General features: G+C 38.7%; 1 protein-coding gene across 6 annotated transcripts in view; it reads right to left on the bottom strand.

Annotated features, from left to right (window-relative positions):
* Nucleotides 1–27,972, bottom strand: part of Fat3 (FAT atypical cadherin 3) — a 600,104-nt gene that overhangs the window by 508,989 nt on the left and 63,143 nt on the right. Inside the window, exon 2 of one of the 6 annotated variants that reach the window (XM_078046859.1) lies at nucleotides 23,664–23,718. The exons of the other annotated variants lie outside the window; for them this stretch is intronic. The gene's annotated coding sequence lies outside the window, so the exon portion shown is untranslated. The remainder of the gene's footprint in view (nucleotides 1–23,663; nucleotides 23,719–27,972) is intronic. 6 annotated transcript variants of the gene reach the window in all.

Here is a 27,972-nt window from a genome sequence, read left to right as displayed (position 1 = left end):
CAGATCAAGTATCTAACCAAGTCTCAGTAGTCAACTTCTCTGAGTTCTTTCCCTGAGGTATGGAGGTTTGAAAAATGATTCCTCCAAAGAAATCTTTATTTTTTGGTACTGGGGATTGAACTCAGGGGTGCTCAACCACTGAACCACATCCCCAGCCCTTTTATATATTTTATTTAGAGACAGGGTCTCACTGAGTTGCTTAGGGCCTTGCTCAGTTGCTGAAGGTGGCTTTGAACTCACAATCCTCCTGCCTCAGCTTCAATCTTATAAGGACTGAGGAGAAAAAAAAAATGCAAGGCAGGGAAAAGCATGCCACAGGAACCACAGTCATAGAAAGCAATGCCCAGATGTGGTAAATATCCTCAGACCTAGCCCTGAAGAATTTCATCACACCAAAGTCCATTCCATACTGCTCTAACAAAAGCATATGCATTCCTAAAATTCTTGGTGCTCTTCAAAAATCACACAATAAAAATTGTATTATGGGGTAAGTGAGGCTTTGAGATACAACAATCAATCAAAAACATTGTAAAACACATTTATTTATTTATTTATTTTAGGCAGGGACCTAATAAAAATGGTAGCACAGTTTTACACATGTTAAATCATTAAAAAAACATAAATACTACAATAAATATAGCACTTCACCTCATTAAAAGAAAACACCTAGAATTTGCTGTGAAAAGGGATGTGGTTTGTGAGTTATTGTGAAGTGGTGGAAAAGGGGTGTTCTAAAATCAAAGGGAAAGTTATAATGCTAGATGTGGGTGAGAGGCGCTGCACTTTGGTATTCCTATGTAGGGTTCATCTGGCTGCAGTTTTCTTCATTCATCTAGTGTTTCTCTAGGAGGTCATTACACATAAACATAACATTTGCTTTACTTTACATTTGTCGTTAAATGTATCAATTGCTTTGGAATAAATTTGCTTTTTCAAAAAAAAAGTTATAGCCTCTTCTAGAATTGATTACATGCATAAAAGAAATAAAGATTAAAATTCAAAGATTAGAAAGATGTGATTTCCTTAAAGATCATCTACTCTAATTCAAGCATTCATACAACAGAAAACATTTGAGTCTTTTGGTTTTTCCTTTTGAATCTTGTCCTTATAGCTTCAGGGACTCTCAAAATTTTTGAAGATCTACTCTAAACTAAGGAAAGTACCAGAGAGAAGCAGCTACAATAGGAAAGCAGTGTTTAGGTCACAGACCGGTGTCTCATCTGATGCCTAGATGCCTTAAGAGTTGTTTGCGCAACATTAATTATTATCCAAGAAGTACATTATTTCTGGTTCAAACTGAAAAACGATTCACCCAAAAGGATGAGACTGCCACCAAAAGAATGTTTGCACTCTTTCTGCTGGGTTCTCTTCATATATCATTTTGAGATTCATGCAAGAATCATGGGAATGGTGTTCACAGCAATTTCTAAGACCATTGTTGTTAGTTTTACTGATCCAGAAATCATCATTTATTTTGTGTGATGGAAAATCATTGTTGCATCCAATTAGCCTTTTAAGGGCAATTCATCTACTTTCAGTGGTTTGGAAATCTCTGCAAAAGAAACCTTATTTGTAAGAAGCATACAAGTAGGGACTTGCCCTTCTCCAAATTCAACCAAAGAGGAAGAGGAAAACATTTTGCAATGAGTCATTCTTATTCTATATGACCTGTCAGACTCTACTTTGAAAACATCTCAGAATTTAACATTCAGTGAATATTACTGAACAACTACTGAGAACCAGGCACAAACTTTCAGAATCACTAACTCCCTGGAGGCTACATTATTTAAATGTTTCACAAGTGAGCCTTTGAACATCCCAGGTTGAAAGTCACTGGGTTAGTACATGAAAAGCTCTAAGATGGACATTTATGTAAGGAGTATATCTGGTTAAAATTTCAGAAAGGTAAGAAAATTTACAAACTCAGAAGAGAAAAAAAATGGATATGAAACACTTAGCTTATATTTTTCTTTGTACTAAGTCAGATATGATTGAGATAAAACAGAAAGAAAAATTTTGTGATCTTCATAGGTATGCAATGTTCTGGGCCAACCCCTGTTGATTTTGAAAGGACTGTCTGCTGACACCATTAAGAAACACAGGAAATTTACTGGAAATTTAACAAGATAAGGGACTGAGGGTGATGTCAAGGTTAGTTGTGGGAGAGAAGCATACTCGAAAACCTGGGTCCTATACTATCTGCTCAATTTCTAGCAGCTTTGAGTTAGGGTCAAGGAAAAAAAAACTTCACCCTTTTGCAGATGACATTCTCCTTTCAATATCTGGAGCACTTCTTGTCTCTTCTTAATTCCAATCACTAAGGAAACTTAGTAGGTGATGCTCACATCACTAAGTGGTTCCAGTAGATACATACATACATCCTTTTGGAGGACATGTTTCCCACATGACCTTTGAACAAATTCCATAAAGTAGCAAATAAAATAAATGGTCTTAAATTGGGTAGTCAAACATATCTTTCCTTCATTTACGACTCAGGAGACAGACTGATAAACAGAGCTAAACTGCAATGCACATCATATGCCCTGAGAAGCAGCCATAAAATAAAATATCATTAAAGGGATTTCCATCCCAATAAAATACATCTTATATTGCTACCAGAGTCCTTGTAAATCACCAGCACTTAAGAAAATAAGGTGTAATCATCTTTTTTTAAAAAAAAAAAAAAACCCTTAGTTTTCAACTGTATAATTCCACACGATACGCAATCTTCTTTGAAATTTGTTTCTCAATCAAATGCAAGTTTTTCCCTGAGATAATAGACAACTGATGTTCTCCTTGTTTCGATTACTGTAAGTAGATAAGTTTAATAATATAACCTTAAAACCTATATTCTTTTCTAATAATTCTGATTGCTGATTCATTTTGTCGATAGTTCAATTCATATTTGAATTCTGAAGGAACACAGAAAATTCTCTTCTAACCCATAGAAAACAAGAGGCAAGTCGATGCTTTGTATTTATCGACAAGTATTTTCTCATATTAGAATAACTCACCAGTGGATACTAATCCATTTAAATATTCCCCTCACTCTGACTACTAAATTATTTTGAATTGGTAAAAATGCAATCTGCTGAATTAAAATATTCTAATCTTGGTATAAGATCATAGGCTCCTATTGCCAAATCACTGAAAATATTGACTCCACTACACCACATCTCTTAACTGGCAAACAAAATGTCTTAAATAAAAAGGAAGAAATATCATGGAATCAAAGTTATTTTTTGTTTGTTTGTTTTTCCTCAGAAACAAGTCAATAGACATTCCATTGATAGCCAGGATTATTTTTCATTCATATATTTTTTAAAAAACAGAGCGACCTAACAGGATAAGCTACAGAAGTCAAGCAAAAACTCCCATTCCAAACTTCCCTCAAGAGCCAATTAGTTGGAAGCCTTAGAAAGAGAACAATGCAACAATTCTTTGCAGCAACAAATTACAGAAGCCCTTACCTTTTAGTCAGAATAAGTGACAGATAACCAGCATAATAAACCCAGCAGGCATGCCTGCAATGCACATTTCTCAGTGGACTCTTCCCACCGTCCCCAAAGAATTGTTCATCAAAACTTCTGCCTGCCTGCTCCATCCTTCATTCACTGCCTGAAATACTCGCTACCACGGTAACAAGAAAGGGCCTGCCGAAGCAGCAATCTTAGTTTCTTTAAAAAAAAAAAAAAAAAAAAAAAAAAAAAAAAACCTTTGTCCTGGAAGAAGTGAGGGGAAAGGGACATGGGGTGGGAAAAAGGAAAAAGGGAGAAGAACAGAATAATTACTCTCATGAAGGTGAAGTGGTGTTTGCCATAAACTAAATGCACAGCAATCATCTTTTTAAGTCTCAATGGCACTGCTTCCAAGGTCCTGAAAGAATCTGCCCTGCCTCTGCCTCTTAAGGGAGAAAAGTATGCAGTGTGTGTATGGGTGTGTGTGGGGTGGGGGGAGAGGGGGGGAGACAGAGAGAGAACATGCACCAATGTATGGACAAGCAAGGGAAGGAGGTTGGCTGGAGGGCTAGGGGGAGAGCCAGAGGATGTGATCCACATATGGAATGAGCATGGAACAATGAGAACAGGACCGCCAAGCCAGTGCACTCTGGGGCAGCAGTTTTCAAAACAAGGCTTCAGAGCTTTGCAGGAAAGAAGGGTGTGGGGAAACATAACACAAAACAAACTAATTGAAATAAGCAACTGGATACAAAATGAGCTGGCCAAATCACCAGCAATCAGTGATTGAGACATTGAGGGTTCCTGGATTTCATTTTTATGCAGCCTGTGGGTTTATTCCCCTCCTTACTAGAAAGCTCTTGGTCTCGAGGGAGTAGAATTCCAGAGGACCCAATTAGCACTATACTTGGCAAGCTCCCTGGTATGATCAATATGAAATAAACTGCCTTTTAGCATCTCCATAAAATAAAATTGCCCGGAAACTACTTCTGGCGATTTGAAAAAAAAAAAAAATTCTTTGTAAAATAAAAGCCCAACTGGGGGGTGGGGAGCATACATATATCAGACATTAAGGATAAAAAGGGTACAACTTGGGGTTGGGGTTGTGGCTCAGTGGTAATGTGTTGCCTATCATGCATGAGGCACTGGGTTCTATTCTCAGCACCACATACAAATAAATAAAATAAAGGTCCACCAACAACTAATTTAAAAAAGGGGGGGCGGGTACAACTTAGATGAAGAGCCAACCTTACATCTATGGCCAGTGGGCTATTTCATAAATGAACTTTTCCAAGTTTGATTCACAGGGAATGCTAATGCTCACTGCATTCTCTATCTCATAATTTTGATGTTTTGGCAAATGAGTGATAAATACACATTCCCTGGAAAACATAACTCAGTAACCTACATGGTACGCTTTCCTTAAAAACTGGTATTCTCTTTATGGTTCTAGTTTCATTTCACTACCAAACAACTGATTTTTTTCATAGCTCAGAGATAAAATAACATCCAAAACAACACTGCTACTTTTAAGCATTTTTTAAATAAAAGAACTATTTTCACATGAGTCTTTTTCCACAGCTCTTCATTTAGCAGTATTTTATTTCTAGGGCAACTAGTTCAACTTACTATTACAAACCACTTGAAAGTGGTTTGTAATATTCTGTCTTTTGCTTACTCTGGAAGCACAAATATCCAACCAACCTGTGGAAGAAAACTTTCCAATACCACGTGTGCATACACAAACACACAAATTGTAAAAATCATGAGATGAGAAATAACTTCAAAATGAGTGCCCTGTTTCTTGTATTACAGTTCTAATCCTACAATTTCAGATGCCCTATGACCAGGAAACAAAATGTTGCTGGTAAGTTCAGTTCTACAATAGTTAGGTTCACATCTGGCTAAAAATCCCTCTGATAAAATTACTGAAGATCAAATTTCCATAAGAATAAGCTCAATTTAAAATGCTCATAAAAGAAGAGATCACTAATTCCCATGAGTTACTAAAGGTCTTAAAGAGTTAAATCACAGAATATGAAAACCTACATTTAAATAATCTTCAGGCAATGACACAAGCTGAGGAGGGACATAAAATTAATATGCGACAGGAATGAGGGACTGTCAACACCAAGTCCAAATTTCATGCTCCTTGGCTTCATTCTGAATTTTATTTAACACAGATTTCTACATATGAATAATTTGCCTCTTCTTGTGAGGTCTGGTACTTGAACATACAATGCTGAAAGACCTTGTGCGGTGAGCTTATCTGAGATGGTGGCTGGGCCGGGGATGGTGGTGGTAGTAAGTAAGCTGATATTTTACAGCTGCAGTTTCAAGGCACATTCTAAGCAATGATACTTCCAAGCATCCAAAGTACATTCCTCAGGAAAGTGATCTTTTGAATGAGCCAAAGCTGATCTTCTGACTGAATGTGTTCAATTTCAGTCTGCTTATGGGAATGCTTCCCATTTCCATTTACTTTTGTTTCACTTGATTGTATTTCTGCCTAGCCAGGTAGTGCGCCAAATTAAACAATGGACAACTTTTGAAATATTCTACTTTGGCTTCAGCAGGGTGCTGTTTTCCTCTGTGCTATTTTGAAAGTAAGCCAGGATGTAAACAGGCTGTGTTGTTCTGTATGGGGCTACCTCAGGCTGTGTGTTCCCCATAAGGAGCTGGTCCAGATACTGTGGGGACTGATGGCTATTCCTATTGGAGGACCCTCTTTAAGAATATAAAAATCATGAATTTCAATTCAAGTAGAGGGCTTGGAAAAGGCTCCTTGAGAGTGAAGGATTCTGAAACTTAAGCTACAGTAACTTTGCAGGAAATATGCCTTTACTGCCAATGAGACTGTCTGTGGGAGCTCTGCTACGGAAGGCCAGCTACTGGGAAAGATGGCCTTTCCTCCCCGGCCACAGAAGCAGGGGGAGTTTCTCTTACTGGTGCTTCCTTAATGTCACCCTGAGAAACTAAAAAGAATTCTGTCCAAATATTCAAGTAAAATAAGAACATGAAAAGGAAGTCTATTCTTTGCTTTTGTTTTCTTACAAGAACAACTAGCTGAATGCAGAGGCAGGGCATGAGAGAATGAATGAATCCATTAATCCAATAAACATTCATGTCTCCTAAACAAAGGAGAGTCTTACTTTAAGAAAAATTTCAAATTCACAAAAAGTCTGAAAACTAAAAGGAGTTTTCACTTGCCCTTCACTCGGCTTTCCCAGATATTAACTATCCAACAATGACAGGAAATTAATATTGATATTATGCCACTAACCAATCAGAAGACCACTCAATTTTGCCTGTTGTCCCAGGTCCTTTACTGATCCAGAATCTAATTCAGGTCTATTTTGGTCTCTCCTAATCTGTGACATGTCCTAAATCTTTGTTGTCTTTAATGATTATGGCAGCTGAAGAGCACTGGTTACCCATGTAGAATGTTTTTCAATTTGGGTTTATCTGATGTTTTTTTTCATGATTAGCCCATGGTGTACATCTTGGAATAGAATATCCTAGGAGTAATGTTTTCTCTAGCACCATATCAAGAGACGAGAGATAGCGATATGTCTCGCTACTAGTGATAACTTCACTGTGAAATTACAACTTTCCTTTTTGAAGTTTCTTGCAGGGAGATACTCTGGGACTAGGCAAATAGCTTGTTTTCTCATTACACTTTTCGCCCACTAATTTCAGCACCTGTTGATGATTCTGCTTATGACAGTCATTGCTGTGATGCTGACCACATGGCGATGTTCTATTCCATCATTCCTTCCACATTCATTAATTAGAATTCTACCGTATGGAGGATCTGTTTCTTTTAGAATAGGGACTTTGGAAAGAGAAAATTATAAAAATCAAATAACCCCCAAACCAACATAATTGGTTCATATATAAAATAGCATCTCTCAGGACCACCTGCTTTTTGACAATGTGAAAACTCAAAGCCTTCCTTTTAGCCTTCTGCTGGCATTTCAAGATTCTTCAGCAGCCGCACTGCTGTGAAGGAGAGGGCAGAAGCAGAGAGAACAGAAAAATGCCGCCACTTTCCTATTAGCAACCATGGCTTATAATGAGAGAACTTTGAAAAAATGGATAACTTTTTTAAAAAAAACACAAATGTCTATTAATCAAACATATCCAGCATATTACATTTATATCCTTTATCTGAGCCAGAATTGATTGGATTCAGCAACCTACACTTTTAATTGTCATACCTGGGTTGGTCTGACCCATTTAGATGATCACCCCTGCCCAGCATGCTACACCTGTCTCTGAAGAAAGGGTCCAAAGGGTGGCCCATATTCCAGTGTTCACCCCTGTTGACCACTAGCAGCCCACTGGTTGCCAAATCTCAGCTTCATTTTAGCTGTGCTTTACTTTACCTCCTTCAGGTGAACACAAGATCTAATTTGTCTATGTCCCAGATATACGCTTGCTTCTTAACTTTTGCTCTTCAGCTAATGCCCCCCTACCCAGGTAGAACAGAACAGACTTCATCTGTCCCACGCTCCTCTTCCCTGATCAAAGACAGAACCCAGATACTAATCACCTTTGCCCCTTTACATCTGCAAACAGCAGATGTCTCATGACAACCACATAGCTGGCTTAACTATAAGCTGCTAGACTTAATTTTCAGTCATACAAGCTATATGCATACAACTAAACTCAACTATGAGGAAATTCTGTGAGAGTAAGAGTATATATTCCAGAAAGAGAAGGCTACACTGTTACTAAGACTGGGGCACCTTCCCAACTAGCACACAAGTCTTCACCAGCTCTTTCTCCCCAGAACCTGGGGTTTAAGTCCACATCCATCAGATTGCCAGGTAGAGACCATTGGTTCAGTGACTCCCAGAGAAACCAGCCTGAGAATTACCATGCAGACCCAGGAGGAACCCTGTTGTGCTATGCAGGAGGGAAGCTGTAGGCCAGCAAGGGAGCTGCTGGAGCTGTTTCAGGCACATTCCTGACCAGAGACCTCCTAGAAAGGATAAAGGAGGAAGAAATATTATGAGGAGCATACTAGAGAATGGATTGAAAACTACATGACAAAGCACTTTAATTTTCCAGAAAATATTCTAAAAACACACCTTCAAAACAAAACAAAATATATTGTCCAACCTCATGGGTTTTCAACTGAAATCTTTATATAAGCACACGATTTCGATACAGGATTCTATATTTATTATTTATTGTTATATTCTAAAACCCTCTAAATTGTGTTTCAATAGACTGTCAATGCTTTCTCAAAGTTTATAGCACCAACTGCTAAGTTTTTGTTCAAAATAAAATGTTTAAATGATCAGGTGACTTCAGTCACCTCTGTTATCGCAACTTGTTTTTCTAACTATCCATCCAAAACTACAAATATTTCACAAAGAAAAAAAAATTAAAAGATAGATTGGCAACTAAGTTGTGTTACTAGAACTCTGAGCTAAACAATAAATTCATTGTTCTTAAGTTTATTTTTATGGCCAGAAATTCAAAGACCTTCTAGATGCTAGAAGAAGAAAATACTGAAGCAATGCCTGCCACTCAGTTGCAAACATAGGATTCATTTCTTCAAATCCTATGATCAAGACGATGTTCATCCCTCAAAGTGTTAAATATCCAGATGGCCCTTTTAAGAGTTAGAAAACTGCATGATCTCCCATATAAGTCTTCCAAAGACATTCACAAGACACTTCAATTCAAGTGCTGGTTTGTAGGGATGGGGTCTCCTTTCCAACAGGTAAGGTAAATAATTCACATCACTGTGCAACAAAAGGAAAAGACAACAGAATTTTAAAACTAGGGCCAATGGCTCAATCCAAAAAGTAGCTCCAAATTTTAAAGTGCATTCTAGGAAAATTAGCCAGTTAAACTTTTCACATAAAGAGTTTTTCTTATTTGTACTCAACCGAGCACAGATTTAAAATTATGCAGGAGTTCTCAGTCCTTCTCCTTAGTGAGTTATCAACCACACGGAACTGTGGTAGGCACTGAACATTTCTGAATCAAACTGCAAACACTCTAATGAGGTTGGAGCACATCCCTGTGACTCAGGCCTCTGAATAGCTCTCCCAAAAAAATTTTCCACAGGCACCCATTCCATTCATTAACTGTGCACTAAAATGATGAGGACAAAGCCTGAATCTGTGCTTATTTCCATAGTTGTTATTAAGTAAATACCGTTTGGGTGAATACAATTAAACTAAACCCAGGTACATGAAATGATTTCTTTCCCTTCCTGGAAATCTTATTAACATAACACTGTCAGACAATTAATCAACATCATACAATCATTAAGTGATTAATAAAAACAGTGATTATAATAATTCATTCTAACTTGAGACTATTTCTTGTTCAAAGTAGGCTATGAGTTCAATTTGGATTTTTCCATCAGGGTGAAAAAATAAAAAAGATATTTCCATAGGTACAGACTGTCTGTAAACATAATACCTTCCATGCTCTCGAGGTCAGATACTATTGCACAAATGGATAATATCTACCAGTTGTTCTCAGCAATTTTTTTTCTTTTTTTTTCCCTAAGTTAAACTTAATTTATAAGTAGCTTCAAGTTTAAAATAAAAAAAAATAGGAAATAAAATAACCTTTCCATAGCAAGCTTAACATGAGAAAAGGGTAGGTGGGTAATATGATTTACATTTTCACAATAAGCTGCCAGAGTTTTCAGCTGGCTAAATACTAGTTTAGTTCATTATGTAGCCATGCTGCAAACAAAGGCTATTTTTTTTCCCTAGAATTTCAATTTCCCTGACATAAAACCACCAGGAGGTTTGAATTTTATTATCCAGGAGTATTTAAAACTTCTTCCTGTCCTTTTTAGGCAGCTGCCACCACTTATGCTAATGATCACCTGTGCAAAGCAGGCAACCATGTTCTCCTTGTGGTGGAGAGGACCATGTATGCCTGTATACACACATCTCTGTGCCTGGGTGTGTGCATGTTTCCATGACCAAAGTAAAGGGAAGGGTTAATTCCCTTAGGATTATGTCAGTGGGATTTTGGGAGCTACTGCTGAAGGAGGCTGAACACTGAATGCTTCAGGGCTCCTTGGGAAGAATAGAGAAATCCTGTGAATTCTTGGGCTTATAGCTTAACGGAAACAAACAGCAACAAAACTCTAGACTTAATAAAAGGGATACAGAGATGATATAGTTAAGACATCTGACGCTTCAATAATTGAGAGCTCCCTGTTCTCCTGAAATAACTGTGAAACAATTAAGAAGCTTACTCAAACTACAGGAATAATGATAGCAATTTAACTGGCTGTTTGAGTCCCCAAACTGAGACTGACCCCAGTCAAGAGTGAGGCTAGGCTTGCCACTAAGCAAAGCTAATTCTGTTCCTCTTGCCCTATCACACCCCCTAGACTTCAAAAAGCATGGCAGTCAAAGGGGAAGGAGGACTTGGGTGAGAGTCAGAGCAGACTGAAATGGAGCAATATGTGCCTATGTCCCTCCCTCTTTACAGGGGGAAGGGAACAGATCCTACAGGGAAGTGAGAAAGATGCTTTTCTAACTCCCTCCAGCCAGATGAGCAGGGCTTTTGCACTTAGGGCACTTGAGAGGCTTACCCTCTCTTCTTTGTTATCTACCTATCCTCTTCCTTCATTCACATGCCCTTTCTCCTTACAAAACAGCTAGCAATCATAGAGAAGAAAAGAAAAAATAAGTCAGCGTTCTCCCCTCTCCAATGTAACTCATATATCAGCATAGGCCTGCTGACTCCCAGGAGATAGACTGCGGAGAAAGACAAAGGAGATCAGAAGCCAAACCCTGACCCTAGGATTGCTGGTCACCAAAAACTCAAGAGTAAAGGGTTTGGGGATCCATGATTCAAAAAAAAAAAAAAAAACAAAAACTCCTTTTCTGTGTTGCATGTGCTGAGGAGGACTCCAGGAAAGGTCAGCAGCACAGAGCCAAATGTGGCAAGAGCAAAATGCCATCCTGCTGCTGTGATCTTTAAGGTGCCAGAACAATTCAAACAATCCCAGAGAGAGGGAAGATGCTATGAAAAATTGCAAAGAGCTCATCTTTTAATAATAAAAATGTTATGTTGGACCAGAAGGCAACCAGACAAAAAGGAAATCAAATGTGATTCATATATTTGACAATACATGCTGCAGTCTTTCTACAGGCCAGGTAAAATTCTATCAGCAAAAAATACAGTTTATGAGAAAGATAAGATCTCCACTCTTTAAGACGTTCACATTTACTAGCAACACCCAAAAACAAATGTAAAATTTTACACAGTGCAGGGCATAGTAACATATACCTGTAATCCCAGCACCTAGCAAGGGTAAAGCAGGAGGAGTACAAGTTCAAAGCCAGCCTCAGCAATTGAGCGAGTGTCTAAGTAACTTAGGGAGACCCTGTCTCAAAAAAGAAAAAACTCAATGGTTAAATACCTTTGGGTTCAATCTCTGGTACCTTAAAAAAAAAAGTGGGGGGGGAAGAAAAGAAAATCCACACAGTGACATGTGCTATAAAAAAAAAATACAGCTTGCCAAATTATAAAGAGAGACTGGAATGAAGAGAAGGGCCTAGTTTAGACATGGTAGTTAGGAAGGGCCTCTCTGAGACCAAGTCATCAATTAAAAGATATGTAGGGAAAGTGTTTTAGACAGAGGGAAAGGCAATTGCAAAGTTTCTGACACAACAGCCTATCTACATTCTTGTGAACTTCATTGAGCTCTTAGTCTTCAAAAAAGCAAATAAGACAAATACCCTACCTTTGAAGTTCTTATGGCCCCTGGGGAACAAAAGACCTGGTAACATGGTAACTGCATAAGCAAACCCCTCACATGAATACCACTGAAAAGAGTCCATGAAAGCAAACTACAAACATGAACTTTTGATTGAAAAATTAGGCTTTGCTCTAAGACTTGTGAAAAACAAAATTTAAGCATAAGAAAGATAACAAGCAAATACAAGTGTATTGCACCCTTTTGAAATGCCCCTTGTAGTGTACACTTGACTAATGGTGTGATCTGTTCCACACTGACCACAAGGTTAGAATGTGAATTCACTGACAACAGGAAACAACTCATTTTGAATCATGAGCATCTAGCACAATGCCTAGCACCGAGTCAGTTCGTATCTATTGAGTAAATGGGATGAGGATTAAAGAAAGGTGTGAAGGAGAGTTTGTACAGGTTGGGATATGTCAGGCTACAGAGCTGGACTTCTTTCTGTAGGTATGGTATGGGTCCATCAAAATTTGGGGTGTTGCTAGTAAATTTTATATTTGGTTTTGGGTGTTGCTTTACAATTCACAACAGTCCTTAAGGGTGACAGAACTGAATCTAACCTTTCAGTGAACCCGGAAGCTTCCTGGTAAAACCTGCTGACAGCTGCTGCTGGTGTTGTTTCAATGAAGATGTGGCTTTTTGTTTCCTTCACTGAAGAAGCATATATTAATTGCAGTGCTTCTTTAAGACAGGAAATATGGTTTTAAAAGCTTGATAATCACTTCTTCCTAAGGTTTCCTACTGTGATTGTCATAAATATAAGTCTTCCCCTATCCTCTGGCATCTACCTCCTGCCATTACCTTGTTTCACAAGGAACCAGACAATCTGTATGTATGCACTGTCTTCCTCTGCGCATTCCAAGGCACTGTGTGAGATAACATTCACTTTACACAGTCAGAAAACAGCCTTCATGGCCTTTGGAATGGGCAAGAGAGTTTATGGCATCTTTTTCTCTACTGAACCCATTGTCTAGTCCAGCTCTTCTCATCCTTCTCATTGTAAAGACCTAGTCCAACCCAAGTAACTAGTTTGGCTCCTGGAAGAATTCAGATGATAACCTGGGTTTGCTGACTCTAGATCCTCAGAAAAAGCTCACCTTTCCTTTCTTGGATCCTTTCAAGATGCTTAACACAAATGCTCGGCAATCCCAAAGCTTAGTTCTCGTATTGATTAATATTCCTCACATACCCATCATTATAACTGTTCTCACTTCTGTCTCTGTTCCTCAGTGCACCCCTCCAGCTCTCCTCCCTTCAGGCCTCTCTACCAGATGTTAGGAAAGGAGGCTCCTTCAAGCTCTGAAGCCATGGAAAGCTAGCCTCCAACAGTGTAGCTCTGTTCACCAGCAGGAACCCCAGAGTTACAACAGATGCAACACTTTGCCAGCCAGAAACAACACAGATGTGGCAACAAATCTTTGAGCATACAGGGCATTAAGATAAGTGTTCTGAACATCAACAAAAAAGGAGTCAGAGACAATGCAAGTCCAGCAGATAAAATAGATCCACTGCTTCAAGAGATCCATCCACTTAGAGAAAGGATCTGGGGAGATCAGCCCAGCTCATTCACACCCCAACAAGTTCAACATACTTAACTTTGTTGAAATTGAAAATTTGTAGTTATTTATGTAGGCCTGGACCAAAAAATAAATAAATTAGAAATGACTTAATGATCATATTTAATAATAGGATAGGCTATCATAAAGAAGACAATGAAAGTGGTTGTCCATTTCAGTGATGTTAAACCAAGGACCCCAACTGTCAAAGAAAGCACGGAACTTTGATAAGAAAGATGAATGATCGAACTACTATTTTTAGTTTGAGTTACTTGCTAATGATCTAATATCTCCTCACTAAAAATAAAAAAAAAAAACACAAAAATCACCAATTTGGAAATTAGAAACTAAACACATAAGACAGATACCCCTGTATACAAAGAAACCAGAAACCCATCAAAAGTAAGGGAAACAATTGCTTTCTAAAGAAGGGGACCCATGGGAAAGGATTCCATATTCTAAACAAATAAACAAAGAGCTTCTCCAACAGTCTTGCATATTTCCATTTACTATGCACAAAGCCATTTTCTTAAGCAGAATGCATTTATCTCTCTAACACAGAAAACCATAATTTAATTAAAGTTAAAATGAAGAACTTAAAGATCTGCTACATTATTAGATCCCTTTGAAAGAGTTAAATGTTCCTCTGCTCAGATCTCCTCTCTTCCTGTGCTTCAAGATAAGTACTAGGAGATTTATGTGCCATGAATTTCCAATTACCCATCTCCACCAGCTGGGCTGTCAATCACCACTTGTCTTATCCTGGATGTCTTCACCACCCCCATTTCCTTGTGCTCACAGAAACAAGCATATTCTTCCAAAATAGAGCTTACACCAGGCAAGTAAATGCTGGTTTATTAAGTTCACCTTTTGCTGGACAGAATTTTTTACTAAATTATTGCCATCTCACCCTCCCAACCTATTCAGTAAAGCAAGAGTTTACACAGATTGTGAACAATTTAAGACTTCAAAAAAGAATTCACAGGCAAAATTATCCATCTTGCAACCTCCCAGTGTCCACTGAAGCAGAATTGATGAGCTCTCAAGAGTAATCTCCCCCTTACTTTGACATCTGGAAGCAGGTGGGAGAATTCTAAATGATAACTACACTCACTTGGAAACCAGAAGAACACAGAAAACAATATGTTTGCATTCTTACAAAATGGCTGTGTGATTGGAGGGAAAAATTAATGATGGAAGCTTTCCACCGAGTCTGGCCACAGATTTTGTTTGGAGAATGAACTAAGGTCTGGAAAAACAAATTCATAAAAGGAATCTAAATGGTCTGAATTCTGTGTTACAGTAAAATATTTAAAAATAAATTTTAACATTTTACTAAATGTTATTATTTGATGGTCAGAATAATGGTGAGACAGTGATATGGTTTTATTTCTTTTGATATCCCCAAATTTGTATTAATTAACAAATGTTAAGTACTTATATGTAAAAGTCTCTGTGTTAGATATGAGGAGGAAATGCAAAAATAACCAAGTAAATCCTCTCCTATATAAGGCTTGTAGAAATTTGGGCATAATTTTAATAAAAGAAAAAATGGCATAAAAATGTCAGTGAAACACTATGAGAATTCAGAGCAAAGACGTTGAAGCTGGCTGAAAAGGACAGAAATTCAAGAAGAACTTCAGGAAGGAGGATCTAAGTCTAGGAAGTGACAAGGCCATAGACCATCTAATTCTTTGGTCCCTTCTGCAGATCCTTTCACACTTTGCTTTGCATGTTGCTAGAGCACAAGATAGGAACAAGAAAGCTAAAACTGAAGCTTCAACTTTGTTGCTTATTTGAAGTTTGGGTAATCCAATGCAGAGAGGCTTTAATTACAAAATGAAATCTAGGGATTACTTACTATTTACCATTCTGGGTCAATGTGTTGTCCAATGCATTTAGGATAACACATTCAAATCCAGGAAGGAAATCTGTTGTCCTGTCTTGGTTCCGAGCCTGGAGAATGCAATAGCATGATGATGACCATGATTCAGGGCAGCAAGTACAATGGAGCCATCCCTCATGCACCATCCTGGAGACTCGGGAAGTCAGGATGAGATGGAAAGGGCAGGCTAACTGCTGACATAGCTCCGTTTCATTCTGGGTCTTTTCACAGTGTTTCATAATAATTTTTAAATATTTCATGCATTTATTTCACTAATTACCAAAACCTTGTGAAACAAAAGGACTGTGACCAGTTGGACTTAATATGTACTTTGCCACTAGTAGCTTCCTGAACTTGGTTCCCCCTCCTAGGTCCTCAGGTGGATGGTGACTCCCCAGCATTGACAGTGCTGTGGTGGAACTCATGGCCCACAGATGTGATTGACCTTCACACCAGATATACAGCTACCATGACAACACATGATTACTGAGCCTTCCCTCTACAACCAGTATAATGAAGTGCTTGCTCTTTGTGAACAATGTCTCTTTCAATCATTAAACAATCATAAATCTAAGTATTATTCCACCACTTTTCAGAGGTGAAAACTGAGTCATGATAAAGTTATGTAACATGCTTAAGGGTACCTACTTCATTGGAATTTGAATTCAGTTTGTTCTAACTCTAAAGTCTGTGGTCTCAAACATGTGCTCTTAGCCACAACTCTGTTCTGCTTTCTAAAGATTTTGTGGGAATTAGAGATGGAATTTTAAGTTTTTTTTTTTTAAAGAGAGAGTGAGAGAGGGGGATAGAGAGAGAGAGAGAGAGAGAGAGAGAGAGAGAGAGAGAATTTTAACATTTATTTATTTTTTCTTAGTTCTCGGCGGACACAACATCTTCGTTTGTATGTGGTGCTGAGGATCAAACCCGGGCCGCACGCATGCCAGGCGAGCACACTACCGCTTGAGCTACATCCCCAGCCCCGGAATTTTACGTTTTAATCAGAGGAAGCATAAAGATTATGGTTGTAGAGTTGGACAAGTATACCTCTGCTTTATCTGTCTGCCCAGCATTTGCCCAAAGACCATGGTCCAGGAGAAACCTCTACTGTGGCCTCCTTTTTTTACTCCCACGTTCTATCTGCCTGATTGCAAAGAACAGCTGTACTGCACAAGCTGTCCAACCAACCCAAACCTGGAGGAGGCTGTGCTTGCTTTGGTAAGACAATGGTACTCCAAGGCCATGCATCAGAATCTGATGCCTGAGTTTTATCTCAGAAATTCTATGATCTAGGCTGGGTCCTGGGTTTTTAAAAGCATGCAATGTCAGGATTACTGTGTAAAAGGAAAAAGAAAAAGTCAAGGGTTTAAGTCCCTTTCTTTCCACAGGCAGCAAATCAGCTGGCTTCATCTGGGCCTTTTGTGGAAGTACATTAATAAATTCCTGCCAACAATAGATCACTCTCTCAAGAGGAAATTTTTCAAACTCCAATGTAAAACTTAAAAAGGAAAGGGAAGAAAAACTAGGCAGAAAATCTTACCAGAAGATAAAAATGTATTCATAACCAAAATGTAAAGATACAATAACTGATCATTATGGACCCAATGATTTTTTTCCATTGAAAGTGATACCTTTTTATTATTAGTTTGATCATTTATTGGTAACTCAGTGAAAAAATAGGGTTCAGACAGGATACCATTCAGTTTGCAAGTCACTGTTTCTTTTTCCCTGTATTCCCTGCCTGTGACCCATGGTGGCCTCATTAATCCAGCATGCTATCCTGGCCAAGTCTGAATGCAATCTCAGAAACCTTGTCCAGAGATGTGCCTGGAGCCTCTGTGAACCAAGTCTGTGTGTGAGCTGAAGGCTATTTTCCAACTCTGTTCCAGCCTATATGCACCTCAGGGTAAAGAATTACCTTATTCTCCTTTGTACATACCAGTTCCACCTAGAAGAGTTTATGGCAAGTTGTTACTGCTCAATAAATGAGTAAATGAGATCATGACATGAGAAATGTATTTTATGGAAAACCTCCAGTTCTCTGAAGTCCTTTTCTTAGAAGTCAAATTGAGATTTCAGGTTTGTGCCTGCCAAGGTGATCAGATAGACCTTGAGGGAAGAAATCATGCCTATGGCCACTGAATAAAGCAAGCAACCTACACCAGGAGAGATCAATAGGGATTGATAGAGATTATACAGGCACTGCTAAATCTTTCAACTCTCTTTAAAAAGACATGACTTGGAAGAGGAAAACAGACTTGCCTGGAATTAACACTATGACAACTGCCTAACTCAAGGTTCTAAATTTAATTTAATTTTATTAATTATATTACCAAACAAAACAGAGGTATGAGGTAGAAGATTTGTATGACTTACAAAGTTTTATATAATTTAGCAAAATTATATAAATAAAACAAAATAAGGAAGAAAAGGTAAAAATAAGTTCTCTTTGTGCCAAAGGTAGGCAATAGCTTCAACAACCCTTGATCGTTGTCCCTCTTCTGTCTGACACCTACTTGTCTTTTACAGCATGACACACATGTGACTCTCCAATGAATGCTGTCTCGAATTTAGGGTTAATAGGTCCACACTCTTCTCCAGTACAGCATAATATGACAATTGCTTATGGATATATCTCCATCCCCTGGGAGTATAACAATAGGAACATCATATTTTTTTTTTTGTTGGACAACTGTTACAGACTGAATGTGAGTGCCCACCCCACGCTCCATTCATACGCTGAACCCCTAAACACCAGTGTGGCTGGATGTAGAGATGGAGCTTCTATGGAACTAACAAGTAACAAGTAAGATTGAATAAGGTCACAAGGGTGTGGCCATGATCTGTTCTGATTGGCATTCTTATAAGAAGAGACACCAGGGAATGTTCTTTCTTCATCTATATACTCCAAGGAAAGGTCATGTGAGGACAAAGCAAAAAGAGTTGTCTTATGAGCCAAGAAGAGAACCCTCACCAGAAACCAAATCGGCCAAACCTTGATCTTAGATTTCCCTGCCTCCAGAGCTGTGAGAAAATAAATATCTGTCATTTGAGTCACCCAGTCTATGGCGTCTATTGATATGGCAGCCCAAGCTGACTAAGACACTGATGGATTTAATAATGTGGTAGAAAAGCCATTTCATTAGAAATCTGAGTACCTGTCCGAATATATACTTGTGGGCGACCGGTTCTAGCAGAATACCTCAGTCCCTCATGAGGGAATATGGACAAAATGAAACCTCCTTTATCTACTCTTAGTAACACTGTAAGAGTCAGGTACCTCCTAATATTTAAAATTTTTATGATTTGAAAGACCATGCTGCATTCTTATTATAAACAGAGCTGACGGCCTTTGCTGTATAATAACTAGTTTCCAGTGGCTATGAAGGCTAGAAGTCCCCCATTCTTTGCTTGAGATGTCTCACTACCTGAAAAGCTATTAGTTTTTTAATTGCCCAGTTTAAAAAACTGATTGCTAATATATTAAATAAAAGAGTATGTGCCATATATTCAAATTGGGTAAAAGAGAAACTTATACGTGTAATATTGGAGGCTCTACTTCAAAATTGTAGCAATGTTTATGTACCAAAGTCACTTGATCTCACAGGCAATGACTATAATTTTCTTGCTTAAATTCATGTCTAAATTTTCAACAATTGAATTACTTTGGAATTAAAGGAAAGAAAAATAAACAGGATAAAGGGTCTACATAGGCCTTAAAATTTTAAAGAATATGCGTGAATATAAAGAAAAAATATAATCATGCCTATGACCTATCTAATCATGCCTATGCCTATGACATAACACTCTATTGCTAATCATTTGGGGAGTAGTGCCTCTAATGTTACATATATAATTTTTCCTTATCCAATTTGAAAACCTACCAACAACCTCACAACTGACCCCCTTCCCTCAGTAGGATCAGATAAGACAGCAGGGTTTGGAGCAATAGAAACCTCATCTTCTTGAAAGTCCTCTCCTGCCCCTTCTCAGGCATCCAAAAAAGCTCTGGGAGATCACTTGCTGTGGTTCCTACATTGCTGTTCTCCTCCATCAGTGCAGATAATTGAGAGCTTATTTTATTCAGAAGAGTTTGAGATGTGCCAACACCTCTGATGTCAGAATCCAGTGAGAAATGCCAGCTTTTGCACAAAGCATGTGTCTAGCCCACTGCCAGGCACAAAAGTGACACTCGATAAATGTCAATTCACTCCCTGCCTAGTGGGTTCCATATTTAAATGTCCCTCTTAAACAAAAGTGGCATTTCAGGTGGGAAGAGTTTGCTATGTGCAGTACAAAGTATATATTTTTCCATCATCACATTGATATGCAGGGACATAAACTGAATTTGCTTAATAAACATGGTAGCATCCCATTTTGTGTTTTAAAACTGCACATGCTAATTTTCTGGGAGACAGAAGGCAAGTGTCACACAAATTAAGTTTCCTCACAGACAAAAGCAGCTGTCTCACCTCACTTACCATCCCCACGGTCATGTTCAACAGCTCTAGCTTTGAAACTACTGCTGGAGGTACGTTTAAATTTGAGGAAAAATACAGTCTGTACATCTGGATTCATTAAAAAATAACCTGATGCCTTCTTTCCCTGAGGATAATAATGATAAACCCATACTTAATGTAGTCACACTCCTGTGCTAAAGATACGAACTTAGCATATTTTAAAAATTATTCCTCTGTTTATCATCAATCTAAGGATATGTTTAACCAACAGGCTGTGTCTTGATTGCAGGCCATTAATATCAGTTAATAGATACAATTATTTGGATTTCACAAATCAGATAAAGGGATTTAATCATTAACCAAAATTTCATATGCTAGCATCCACACATACCATTATATACCTAAATATTTTGTTTTGGGGAAAAAACATTAGACAAAAAAGCAAGTCATGATAGTCCTGTCTGGTTTTATTTTATTTTTTTTAAATAAACCTGCAAATTTTCAATTGTTTAAACTCTTCTTCACTGAAACTTAAAGTGCAGCTGGGGTTCACCTTGGGTTCACCAGAGGGTAAGTTTAATAGGACAGGGAGCAAAGCATGCAAAGGCCCAGGGTGAGAAGGACAGCAATGGGCTGGAGAACTCACAGGTGTTTCTAAATGGCTGGAGCACCCTTGGGAAGAGAAGTATTGCAAATCTCCAAAAACTATTCCAGTCATGAAATCCTCTGATTTTGGTGATCAGAGTACATTGGGGATTTCTCTGAGGCTCAGGCCTAGGAAAGTAGTAATTACTTTTGGCTGTCAGAGCACAATATGCATTTAGACCAAATCATTTTGTTCAGGAAGAGGAGACAAAAACTTTGGGCTCCTATTTTCAACGAATTTTTAATTAGTTAATGCTCTTTCGCCTTAGAGGCCGCAAAGCTGAGGGTTATGGATTAGACACTGTCCCAACCTTTTGAGAAGTAATATTCTCACCCTGTTCTCACTCTCCAGGTTGGGCCCAATTTTATGAGTGCAAGCATCAGACTCCCACTAAAGGCAAAAGGAAGTATCCTTCAGTCCATGTGCTCAGGAGGAAGCCCTGCAGCAGAGGACAGTGATGAAAACACCTTGGGGTTAGCATCCTGCATCTGCTACCAAGTACACTTTGAACTTGATAAATTACTTAAGATCTTTAAATCTCTGGTTCCTCATTTATAAAATGGAGGAAATATTCACCTACCTCTGAGAAAGGAGAGAGAGAGAGAGAGAGAGAGAGAGAGAGAGAGAGAGAGAGAGAGAGAGAGAGAGAGAGAAAGGGAGAGAGAAAGAGTATAAAAAGCAGAGTTTAACCTGGAGTCAATGCTCAGTGAGTGTTAAATATTTTTGCTGTGTTAGTCCCTTAAGAAGACAGTTAAGGGTGCATGTAGCTTCTTACATGTCTTTGCCAGTCCAAACTTTTCCAGTTAGCATTTATAATATCACCACTACAATGATGTGGACATTTTGTAATTAGTTCGAGAAGTAGCATTGGTGTCACAAGGTGACTGGTGTGCAGCTGGAGAGAACGTATAAACTCAATATATTCCTCCTGCTGGTGAGCTTGGAATATCTCTTATTAAATATTAATAGCACAGAAAACAGAACCTTTGGGCCATGAAAAGGTAGATTTTTCTGGAAAGCATCCATTCATTTATTCAATATACTGATGGCTTATTATGGGACAGGCACCATTAAGGAGCTAGTGATACAGGCCCAGACAAAAGCCAGATAATAATCTTTGCCCCTAAGGGGTCTGCATTCTAGTTGAGGGAGACTGAAAGGAAATGCAGAAAATAACTACAATATATGAAGGTCAAATGATGCCAAGGACAGTGGAGAAAGAGAGAAGGCTGGGATGGGGGACAGGCAGGCAGTTCTCAATAGTGTATTCAGGTAAGGTCTACCAAGAAAGGGACCCTTAAATAAAGATATAAAGCAAGTAAAGGAGTGTAGTGTAGCGAAGAGCATGTTGGGCTGAAGACACAGCTAAAGAAAAGGCCTCAGGTAAAAGCAGGCTGGTATGTACTCAAGGAATAGGAGGGCGGCAGTGGGGGAGAGCCAAGGATTGGAGAAGGATAAAAATAAAGTCAGGAGCCAGATTCTGCAGTTTTCATGAAGGTTACTCTGAGTTACATAGAAAACCATTAGTGTTTTGAGCAGAGGAGGAGAGAGATGATATGATCAAAGTACAATAATATTAAGGATCTTCTGTGTTGCAAATAGACCACAACAAAGCACAATAGAAGTAAGGAGACCCGTTGAGAGATGACTGCAATTATTCCTAGGGAGAGAGAATGGTGACCTGGACCAAGTTGGTAACAATGAAAAGTGATCAGGTTCTGGTAATATTCTCAAGACAAATCCACCAGGATTTGCTGAAAGGTTGGGTATAAAATATGTTTCTTTCTTTCTGTCTGTCTGTCTGTCTCTCTCTCTCCACACACACACACACACACACACACACACACACACACACACACACAAACTGGAGATTCCAATTTGGAAAGATAACAGAGCTGTTATTTACTGAGATGAGACAAGTAAATAAGATTGCAGAAGAAACTCGTGTGTGGGGTAAATGACTGAAGATGTATTTTGGACATGTCAAGTTTTGGAAGTTCTTTAAAGATCCTATTCAGGATGCTGGGAAAACACTGAATACACTAAAATTTGGAATTTAGGGGAACTAAAACACAGAATAAAAGCAAGGAAAACTGATCACCCCATCGTGGAAGGCACTAGAATTGTCCCTCCTGGGGGATTCGCCTTTCAAACCCTAGAAGTTTTTAAGCTGCTACCCAACACATGTGACTAAAACCACCAAAGAGATAATTTAGAGAACACATGCTCTTGGATGGACCACAAAAAGGACACCTATGATTGTTTTCACAGCCCTGTACCTCTCTGCATTAAGGCCTGACCAAACTCTCTGACCCCAAGCCAGTGGTGAGTCCTAAAGCCCGGACTGGAGCACACAGCCACCATTATTCAGGCAGGAGCAGTTCTGAAGCAGAACTGAGAGCACATTCACAAGAAAGGAAGAGAGAGTCAGTGACATGGGGAACCCTTCTTTTATCTGGATCAAGCTTTACTGTCCTCCACCAAAGAGCTAACTAAGTGTGGTCCTACAAACCCAGGAGCCAAAAATGTAAGTATTTTATTTATGATGCTCCTTCTCTAGCAATATTCTTCTTTTTCTTTTCTTTTTTTTTTTTTTTTGAATACTCAGGCACAGGACAGAATTTTAGATGCTGTTTATTTTAGTTTAAGCAAGGACCTTGTCTTCATATAACTCTAAATTTGAGGAGTGGAAGAGGGACAGCAAGCAGGATAGGCAAACCAATGTAAATTTATCATACAGATAAACAGATTGATGATAACAAACATATTAAAATATAGCATGCATAAATGCATTCATTTATTTATGTGTTGCCTTGTTCCAGGAAAGGATTTAGCATGCGGAAAAGTATAAATAAATCAGCATGACAAGTGAAAGAAGAGGAGATGCAAGAAGTACTGACTTCCTTAAAGTCCTGAGATGTCCATTGATCACCATGAACCACAGTTTCCTCATATCTAAAGCAGAGAAGGAACAAGATGAGTTTCCAATATGGATTAGAAGTGCAATGTTTTACACAAAATCTCTAGAACTTATTTATCTTGCTTAAATAAATCTTTATGCTCTTTGATTAACCCCCATTTCTCCCTGCCTTCAAGTCATTGGTAACCATCATTCTACACTGATTCTATCACTTTTGTTTTTTTAGATTTATTTACTTAGATTTATTTGTCTTTATGTGAGTGGTTAATTTCACTAGCATCATGTCCTAAAGGTTCACCAGTGTTGTCACATATTGCAAAGTTGACTTCTTTTGAAAGACTAAATATTGTTACATTCTATGTGTATAGCATGTTTTCTCTATCCAGTCATCTGTCAGTGGACATGTCTCAATACTTTTTATTTTATAATTCATCTTATTTCTCAGAAGATATTTCTCAGCCCTGGAGTGACTATTTTGCAAATGCATGCCCCATGTGTACTCCTGTACCATATCAAATCACTTGCTCTATGATTGTTCTGTACTTGCAGTAAAGTTTCTAATGCAAGCCACTCAAACAAATGCCACGTCCCCAACTCTGCAACCATTCCAATGTGGTCAGTTTATAGCAGATATGCTTTCTGAAGGAGCTGCTCCTGGGAACCTGTGGTACTTTCTGAGCAGCCTGGCTTTCCTTGGAACTATTTGTAATTTGAACAGCAGAGCTTATTTCTTCAATGAATATCATGGCTGCTGCTTAAAGAGTGAAAGAAACCATCTACCAGGGGATCACTTAAGACAGAGCACCAATATTTGGAAGGGAGAGGGATGATGTTAACTGACTAGGAAAAGCATTGAGTAGAAGATTTGAAAAATTTGGAATTTGCTTATCATTTCTTGTACTCAGCTCCTCCTCCTCCTCCTCCTCTTCTTCTTCTTCTAATTATTATTATTATTATTATCATTATTATTAAACTCAGGGGCAATCTACTACAGAGCCACATTCTCGGCTCTACTTTGTATTTTATTTAGAGACAGGGTCTCATTGAGTTGCTTAGGGCCTCGTTTTTGCTGAGGCTGGCTTTGAACTCAAGATCCTCCTGCCTCAGCCTCCTAAGCTGCTGAGATAACAGGTGTGCACCACCGCGCCCAGCTATAGCTCTACTTCTTGAGAGTTACATTCCTGATTTGAATAGCTCCATAAGAACAGCTCACATGGCTAGAGCACAAATACCCTGGTTACAATCAAAACAATTATGAGGGGCCCTTGGTGCTATTGAACAAGTTTCTCAACTGCACGGTACCTTTACTACCTTAGATATCAAGGCAGGTTTTCAGTGCAAACCACCTAAGTATGTAGATTTTTAAACACCACTTAAACGATCTTTTCCCCAAAGAATTAAATTACCATTTATATCCTATTCCTCTATTAAAAATTAATGAATTTACTAGCTCCTAGGATGGAGGCCTTCATTTGTTTTATAATGAAGAAAGCTTTGATCTGCAATTCTCCAAGGCAGTGATTGTTTTTATTCTTCAGTTCTTCTCATTAAAAATAAATACCTCTATTCTCTCAGATACACCTGCAAAGCACTTAAAACACCCATTGGAACAATAGGAAACCTATTTTAGTCTCCCTGCTAAAGAAGGTACTGTTAAAGTACCTCTGCAGTGGGAAAAGCACTTTTCTTCAGTGCCCCGGCACCATTCTGGGTGGTGAAGGACCAAAATTGAAGCCTTGCAAACTAATCACTATTTACAGAGCAAGCTCAAAGGGCAACTTCTTAAAGCTGAAGATCAGAGCTGTAATCAGAATACTTCACATATTGTCTTTTGCTTAAGAGGGAGGAACAGCCAACTTGAAGTCACAGTTTGATTCATTGAATATTTCAGGCTGCACCCCTAACTTACTCTCTACCACCAGAAACAGTTTCTCTAGCAGATGCCATGAGACTTAATAGCAAAAGCCAAATTAGCTCTTAGTGTATAATCAACAGATAGCTAGCAATAGCTAGAATTCTTTCTCCCATGCTATCACTATTGTTAAATACCCATAACTGTGCCCTAAGTGTGTCATTTATTATTAAAACAAGGGAAATGCGAAGCTTTCCTAAATAAACTCATTATCAAAAACTATTGCTAATTCAAGTGTGGTCAATCAGGAAAACAGCTACACTAAAAACATGTTCTGTATTTGAATAACACAATCCATTCCACTCAGTTATTATTTGCTGATTACATAAAGGACTGAATGAAAAAAATGGAGTAAATTCCCTCTGTGTGTATAAGAAGGTTCTCAAAGCTATTTCCAGGATCTCAGCATTCAAATCCATTACTCACCACCAGATCATCCATGTTTCTTTGATATAAAGTTTGGAATAATCAAAAACCCTGGCACAATGATTGTCTGCCTAGAAGTCAATAAAAAACACTTGAACCCTGAAGTTTTCCAATTCACAGACACTGCATACTGAACCTCTGCAATAAATCAGCTGCTGGAATGACAAAGCATCACCAGCAATGCATATTCCCACTGCCAAAACTGGGGAGCGCTTCCCATTAGGAACCATGTCTGATCTAAAGCCTCAGGCCAACAGAAAAGGGAAGACACTCAGTCCCCAGGGAGAGGGAGGGAAACTGCTGTCGGTAAGCAGCCGTTTTTGCCAACACTCTCATCTTGAGAAGAGCATTAGCAGTGGCACTCAGGACTGCTGCCAAGTTTACCCACTGCCTGCCATCCTGCCCACTGCAACCCCAGGAGCTTGTGAGGAGGGCAGGGGAAGCCAGGTGGGGCATTCTAGAAAAAAAACATAGAAAATATCCAAATAAACCAATGGCCATTTCTGCCCTCCACTGCTTCAATTCAACACACAGACACAAAACATAAATAACTGAAGAAACTTTCATAATTTTTGGCACTGAATTCAAAACATGCAAATGCCTCTTTTTATAAGACAAAACACGGAACATGCCCCAAAGAACCAGATCCAAGATTCTTCTGCCAAGATGATTGGTTTTTTCCTGAGCATAAAGGAAATAATTTCATATTTGGCTAAGACAGATTATTTCATAAAAAAGAGAGAAACCTAACTGCCCATCCCCAGATGTCACACAGATGATCAAATAGCCACTGGAGTGCACTCCTCAAGTGAGTTGCACTGGTGCTGCAAGAATGGAATAATTCTCTGAAAGAAACAAGTTCAGCACTTAACGCTCTGCAATGTGCATTATATCTGCCCACTATCCTAGGGCTTTCACATTCCTACACACATAAAGGCTTGCACTGTGTATCCATGCACTTCCACGGTAGCATGTGGCAAAATAATAATTGCATGGAAAATAACAATACTATGTTAATATAAAAGAATTTGTCCTTTGTAAAAACTATATGTGTGTGCAGGCATGTATCTAAGCAAAAAACAAAAAGACAGGGTGTGTTTTCTGAGGTTGTGACCATAGCTGTGCACATGTAAATCTTAAGCAGAGCCCATATAGCTCTATTAAACTCACTCTCTCATTTCTTCCTTATTAAAAATGAGAGACAAGGCTAGGGGTGTAGCTCAGAGGTAGAGCACATGTACAAGGCCTTGAGTTAAATCCCCAGAACTGATTATATATATAAAGGAAGATTTCAGTCTTTTGTCTTCAACTTTCTACCTCAAGCCTTCTGAGTACTCCTCAATTCATGTCATAGAGATAAGCACTGGTGTGATGACAATACACTGTGTCTTTGCTCATCTCTTATTCCCATTGTATCAAGGAAGCAAGAAAAAAACATCTGCATTGTTAATTTCCTAACAGAGAATTTACCCATGAGCTACTAGCATCTACCCCCAGTCCAGACAACAACTGTCTCTGATGTCCCTGAGGTAATAGTATCTCCATCTACATTTCAGAAATTCAATTCCATTTGGAAGATATTTATAGAGGATTTTCCATGAGCCAGCACTGCACTTGGCTCTGAGGAAACACGAAAAGCATCAGCCAGTCACAGCTATCTTGTGGAGAACACAGAGTTTCAGCACTGCCCAGACAATATTTGAAGTAATCTGTTGGAAGCATGTGCAAAGAACTTAGAGAGAATGGCAATGAAGTCTCTGCAAAGTTCATTTAAAACATCCCACATACCGGATCCATCCACACAGGCCTCTGCAGGGCCCAGATGCACAGCATGCGGGGTCGACCCCTTTCCCTGTGGGGCAGACACTGTCAGAGCCTAACCTCTGGTGCAGGAACACCCCCCACTGCTGACCAGTGCACAACAAGAGCCAAGATCCAGCCTAGAAGGCTC

Source organism: Ictidomys tridecemlineatus, chromosome 4 (genome assembly GCF_052094955.1).
Source record: "Ictidomys tridecemlineatus isolate mIctTri1 chromosome 4, mIctTri1.hap1, whole genome shotgun sequence".
In the NCBI taxonomy this organism is placed as follows: Eukaryota; Metazoa; Chordata; class Mammalia; order Rodentia; family Sciuridae; genus Ictidomys; species Ictidomys tridecemlineatus.
Note: the sequence above shows the minus strand (reverse complement) of the source record. Positions and strands in the feature narration are given on the sequence as shown.